Source organism: Brassica oleracea, chromosome C6 (genome assembly GCF_000695525.1).
Source record: "Brassica oleracea var. oleracea cultivar TO1000 chromosome C6, BOL, whole genome shotgun sequence".
Classification (NCBI taxonomy): domain Eukaryota; kingdom Viridiplantae; phylum Streptophyta; class Magnoliopsida; order Brassicales; family Brassicaceae; genus Brassica; species Brassica oleracea.
In genome coordinates, this window is record NC_027753.1 from 13569151 (window position 1) to 13576423 (window position 7273).

The 7273-nt window shown below is 37.6% G+C and overlaps 1 pseudogene; it reads right to left on the reverse strand.

The window, feature by feature from the left end:
* Nucleotides 1-4415: 4415 nt before the first annotated feature.
* LOC106299974 lies at nt 4416-6648 on the reverse strand (annotated as a pseudogene).
* Nucleotides 6649-7273: the final 625 nt, after the last annotated feature.

Here is a 7273-nt window from a genome sequence, read left to right on the forward strand (position 1 = left end):
TTTCTAGTCATTGCGTATGTATACACAGCACGCTCATATCCTTCATCCACTGCAAGCTTCATGAAAGCAAGTCCTTCTTCCTGAAGGTTAAATGTGAAGAAAAACTGTACACCTTTCATATAAAGTATGCTTGGATTTCTCTCCGCGTAGCAAGTTTTCAACAACTCAGCAGGCATATTGAGTCCACAGGGAACGGATAATACATCGTAAAAATGGCATACACTACGCCGATCTGCTAACGCCTTCATCAACTTGTACGATGCTCTAAGGCCATAGAGATCTTGGAAGGAGTTACCGGCCACACGTTCAACCACTAACGCCTGAATCTCTTCAGGCAATTCAAGAATCGGGAAATAATCCATTAATGTAACGTTAATATAACTAAGCAATGATGGTTGATATAACTCAGCCATGTTGGTTAATATAACATTGAGGCCTTCATAGAGATCGAGACGGTAATACTTTATTATTTAACTCAGAATATAACTCAGCCGTTAATATTAATGGGACGACTGAGTGTGGAAAATACGGCTCATAACTAATATCGAGGCCTTCATAGAGATCGAGACGGTAATACTTTATTATTATAATAATGGGACGTTTCATCTTTCTTGATTTGACCGTGTTGATAATTAATTATGGCGCTTCAGAAGTGTGGAAAATACGGCTCAGAACTAATATCGAGGCCTTTATAACATCGAGACGATAATTTCTCAGACTTAATTAAACGATAACTCAGCAATATAAATTAACGATAACTCAGACATAATTAAATGATGACTCATCCATAATTAAACGAAAACTCAGTCGTAACCATTAACATAAACCCATACATAAATATGTTGTTCTACATACATAATGGCATAGCAAAGAACATAAACCCATACATAAAACTCAGCCTTAATTCATTCAATCCGTAATCATCGAGTACAGACTTTGTGAATTCTTCATGTTTTGTTTTCTCATCTAAATGAAGAACTCTACACCCTCTACTGTCGGCGTTGAATACATATCTGTTTTTCTTAATCCAGTTACCAGAAAACAATAATTACCGGATCCAATAGATTTCTGAGAAAGATGAAGAATAAGATGAAGAAGATAGATAGATAGATAGATAGATAAAGAAGATGAATAAAAAGATGAACACACACAAACCTAGTTGTAAAGTAATTCGTTAGCAGTGACATGGCAAATCCGAGTTGATGACATGGAAAATCAGTTAATCAGCCGACAAACGAATATATAACTCAGCCTACGTAAATCAGCCCTCATGTACAATCTAAGTCAGCCGAACCGTAGATACTAGTTCAGTAATTAATCTTTTGATCCTAACTCAGCCGTAATTAGGATGAAAAACCATAAATCAGCCGTATCGTCACATAAATCAGCCGTCAAACGAATGCTATTCTAGTAATTCATCTTTCGCTAATAAGTCAGCCATAAAGAAGCTGAGTTTAATGTTAATCCATCCTATTACGGCTGATTAAATATAAACTCTGTCGTAACAACATCCCATTAGTCAGCCGTAAACTAAATAACTCAGCCAGTCGATATTCGTTAACTCAGCCGTGGAAACATAACTCAGCCGTGTCTTAACTACAACTCAGCTGAATATTTCAACAATCAAATCGCCGATGTATAAGTCAGCCGTAACTTGTGTCTGTAAGTCAGTCGTTATCCCATAAATCAGCCACATGTCTGTAAATCAGCCGTACCGGGCGGCTGACTTATGTTCTTAAATCAGTCATTTCCTCTTAAGTCAGCCGTGTTTATTAATTCAGCCGACACGTAGCAATAAATCAGCCGTAACGACGTATGTAGTGATTTACGGCTGACTTAATGAAAACACGGAGCCGAATTCCTACGTGGCGCCGGGTTTTTACTTACGTGGCAGCGAAAAGTAATGGCATTCTTGTAAATACGTTTTTTCTGATAACGTAAAAAAAGGACACGCTTGGTATTTAAACAATGACAATAATAAAAAAAAGATCTATATGGTTCTACTCAATTGTCCTAAAATATTGTATATTTGAGTAAACTTCCCTTTAATTTACTTGTTTCAACCAAAGCAATATTAATCTGATATGTGAATGAAGTAACGAATTAAGACAAGATCAAAGACTTATAATAATTGAAATCGAAAACCCATGTCTGCAAATCAACAATCTGATCAAAACAATTATAATCCCAAAACCCAGAACAATGCTATGTTTTATGCTATTTGAGTTATTGGCCGGTAACTTAACTCAGTTCCACTCTGATTTGGTTCCGGCTTGAATTTGTTTACCTGAGAAGTGTGATTTGATGAAGATGGTTTTGTAGTCGAAGCTGATGAAGTATTGTATCGCATCTAGAAACAAATCCATTTTTATTTCTAATTTTTTTGTTGGTTTCTGTCAATCGGTTGCAACCTCTATCAAGATAAACGAGCTTACAGTTCGTTTGTTGGATTTTAAGAACCTCCATATTCTTGCTAAGATTTTGAACATGGTCATCCAATTTACCGATTTTGTGTTTGTCTTTGCTTGGAAAGCATTGAACCCTAGGTTGCAGGGGTACGTCACTTCACTGACGTCTCGCGTACCCTCCTGAGATGGGGACGGCTTAAGAACGGCCAGGAAACGTTTCCAAAACGTTTCGGTGATGATGGGGACAGCTAATGTTTGTGGGGACGGTATCATTAGTTTATGGGGACGTTTCAGAAACGTTTCCCATGTATAACTAATGTCTCCTTGTTTCCGATCTATGAAGTCTACATCGTTTGTCACCTTCAATACAAGCTAATCAAGACGAGTTCTAATAAATATGACGGGTTTGAACTGTTTTCCAAGCTACTGAAGACGTGTTTTATTAAAGACCGTGATATGACTTGTCTGAACTTATAAGCATGAAAACCTATGAGCCCTAGAATTGATAACCTCTGTTTGACTGTTTCTTCTTCCAAAAATGGTTAAACTAATCTTAACTAGAATCTAAGATTAGTTAAGAACTTTTGTTGTTGTTCGTCAAAAACAATATGGAGCAGTAGACTTTTCTTAAGAAATTCTTAATTATATATATATATATTTTTTTTTTCCGTATCTAAGCCGTACCCGTAATCTAAGTTTTTTGGTTTTGTTGCTTCCATCCCCCTTACCCGCGCCAGGGCTGCTTAGATTGAACCTGCACACAACACCAACTGATATGAGTTTAAATGTATGTTTTTGAAAACAAACGAAAACCGAATATCCAAGATAAATAAATATAGATTTTCTTACAAACCACTCAAATCTCAATGAAAATATTATCCAGCCAAATATGTGTACAATAGTCTGTTAATAGCTTCAAACGGATTTTCCCCCGTTCTTCTTTTCTTTATTCAACGTGTCACCGTTTGCCTCTCTTGTGATAATAGATCCACCAGAGTTTATCAAACCTATCCGAAGAAAGCTGACCAAATCTTTGTTGCCATTAAATGAAAAGAAAAATTATTGTTGTAGATCACCCCTATATGAAGAAAGCCGACCAAATTCACGTTGTTTGTGAACTGATTCAATAAATCATACATTGGATTGATTGAGAACAATTAGGTGTTGAATTCTGTAATCAAAATAGGTTTGACAACACTTCCCATTGCGTAACGTCACCCTTTTTGGACTTGGAAAACTCAAAACCTAATACTCCCTCCGTTCGGGAATAGTTGACGTTCTAGTGATTCTTTTTTGTGTCAATATACTTGACGTTTACGGAGTCCAATGCGAATAATGACAGAAGTTGATGTTCTACCCTTGTAATATTAAGTGACTTTTAGCATTTTTATGACTAAATAACTAATCTAAAGCAATTGAAAATGTTAAAATAGAGATTGCATCAGTTTTCTTAATGTTTGAGCAAAGCTGGAAAACGTCAAATAAAAAAATACGAAGGGCGTACTATCAGATATAGAAACAGTCCGAACATTTGTACACACACATCCAACTCCATTTTCCACAAAGCATACATGGACAATCATAAAGGAAGAAAACTCAAAAAAAGCCAATACCAAACATATATATATATTAATTTAATACAGTTTCATCCCATGTTCGGAAACTCGCTAGGCGTAACGCGTGCGGTCGGATAGGGCCTAGCGCCGAATCAATAAATCGGATATTGCACGTGGATTAATCGGCGAGTTGTTTTAGGTTAAATATATTCTTTATGTACATTTTCATCAGAAACGGCCTATAGTCTAGTGGTTATTGGCTTCCTATATTCATCTCAGTACCCGGGTTCGAGCAACATAGGAAGTTTATTTTGTCTTTTTTCTGATTTTAGGTTAATTAATAAGAAAATGACAAAAACAACTTTGTCTTCAACCTAGACCTGCACTATCTCTCCCAAAGTTACAGCCGCCATTATTATTTTTTTTTGGATTCAATTGTTTCTTTGCGCTATTCTTGTAAGTTTTAACTATAATATAACAAGTATAATAGATAGGTACGTGATTTCGAACACAAAACTTTCAAAAACAATGATTTTTAAAAATGTCCGATTAATTGACCGTATTGCGCCAAATCGCGACGGTGCTATAGCGCAACGCGAGTTTCCGGCGAGTTTCCGGCCGCGGACACCGCGTTTTCGAACATGGGTTTCATCAATCAACAAGCCGAAAACCACAAACCCCAATAGGTGGTCTAGAAGCACTTCCTGTGAACAATGGCTGGTCCTGATTCCTCATATTCTGCCTTTGATATCCACATCTGCATTTCCAAACAAAAGTAACCAAACATCATTACTTTTAAGTTAAATCTATGTAACATCAACATAGTTAAAAAAAAATTTACAATACATGTTGGAATGTGCTAAGAGAAGCCAAGATGGAACCTCCAATCCATACACTATACTTCCTCTCAGGTGGCGCGACCACCTTAATCTTCATGTTGATTGGTGCCAACGCCGTGATCTCTTTACTCCTACGATCAGCAATTCCTGGAACACGGTCGAGCCACCACTAAGCACAATGTTACCATACAAGTCCTTCCTGATGTCAACATCACAATTCATGATAGAATTATAAGTTGTCTCATGAATCCCCGGTGCTTCCATTCCGACAAAGTATGGCTGAAAGAAGACTTCCGGGCACCGGAACCGTTCAGCGGCAATCGTGATCACCTGACCATCAGGAAGCTCATAGGTCTTCTCGATTGCAGAGCTCGATTTGGCTGTCTCAACCTCCTGCTCTTAATCCAACGCCACATAGGCAAGCTTCTCCTTGAGGTCTCTCACGATTTCTATCTCAGCACTTGTGGTGAATGTGTACCCTCTCTCTGTTAAGATATTCCTCAAAGCATCGCTAAGATCGCGTCCAGCTAAGTCAAGCCTATTGATAGCATGAAGAAGCGCATAGCCTTCGTAAATAGGAGCTGTGTGACTCACTCCATCACCAGAATCCAACACAATACCTGCAAGTAAACCAAACCAAACCAACAAGAGGGAATTATGTTACAGAGCAACCAAACTAAAGACTCTGTCCCAATTAATTACCAAACAGTCGAACCTGTGGTACGGCCACCGCCGTAAAGCGAAAGCACCGCTTGAATGGCGACATACGTAGCAGGGACATCAAAAGTCTCAAACATGATCCGAGTAATCCTCTCTCTGTTGGCTTTAGGGTTGTGAGGAGCTTCGGTAAGAAGCATAGGGTGTTCCTCAGGAGCAACACGAAGCTCATTGTAGAAAGTGTGATGCAAAATCTTCTCCATGTCATCCCAGTCACTAACAATACCATGTTCAATTGGATACTTCAAGATAAGTATACCTCTTTTGGAATGAGCCTCGTCGCCAATGTAGACATCTTTTTGTTCCATTCCAACTATAACACCAGCATCCCTAGGACGACCTATTATGCTCGGGAAGACTGCTCTGGGAGCATCGTCACCAGCAAAACCAGCCTGTCTCAAAGATTGAAAACAGGGGTTAGATAGACTTGATCAACAAGTTATGAGATAAGAAGAATCAAATATTGAAAGTGTTGCATATTGAGGTATCTTAAATCTCTGTGCATCTAAAAGCCTAACATTCGTTTGATCGGTTTAGGAAAATTTATGTTTTCCAGATAAATATGTATTCCTATAGGGAAGTGTAAATAGGGTTTTGAGGTTGCTATAAATACGGGTCTAAGTGTTTGTAAAATTATACATTTCATAATAATAACTAATCCTAAACTGGTATTTGCCTCAATACGTTTTTGCTCTCTTTTGCTTTCTTCGAATTAATTTGCTTTTGTTCACAACCGAAAGAAAATTAGGAAGAAGAGAAAAGGAGTTCACCTTGACCATTCCGGTTCCGTTATCCACAACAAGTGGTTGAATCTCCTCAGATTCTGCCATAACATTGGATTATAAAACCTAAACCAGAGAAAGAGGATCAGATTTCGACAAGGGGAGCTGTTAAAACAAAAAAAAACATCATATCAAAACAGATAGTAAAGACAAAAAAAGTTAAACGAGCTGAAGAAAAGAAACTTATGGTGGCTAACGCAGAGATCAGAATCGCAATGATGGAGTGAGAGAGATGGAGAGGACCTTGAGAAGTCTGTTTAGTGAAAGATAAGAAATGTGTGGTTTGTGACACCATTAGGGCATGTCGAGGAACTTCATTTTGAGGGTGAATGGTTGCCTTTTTTTATGTTCAACAGGGTGGGTTGCTCTCAACCTCAAGTTTATCTTGAATTTTTTTATATATATATTATATTTTCTTTTCCTATCTTCATATTCACTAAATTTTTATAAATAAATAATAAACACACAATAAAATGCAAAATGTTATGAAAATAACTGGAATTTTATTATATCGCGGGAATTTAAATAAGGACTAAAATTTATACCCGTAGGATTTATAACACTGATAGAATGAGTTTATTATAGAGAGAGAGAAGAGTGAATTGAATGATTTATAAACGATCGATTCGATCGTTTATATAGAAGTAGGATTTACTGTGCAAATAGTGCAACGGGCCCCACATCTTTTATATTATCAACATATACGGCGTTTCTTTTTCTGACTTTTCACAACACTCCCCCTTGGGGACCGGTGTCACTATCCACTCTCGCTTAACGTCTTTGTTGCCTCGTTAAAAACCTTTCCAGGAAAACCCAATGGGAAAAACCATAGTAAGGTAAAAAGAGTACAACTACGTAAGCTCCCCCTCGAATGAACAGTCATAGATCCTTCTGATGGCGCATCCCAATGTTATGGATGTGTTTTCTGAATACCGAGGTAGGGAGTGATTTTGTGAAGAGGTCGGCTGCAT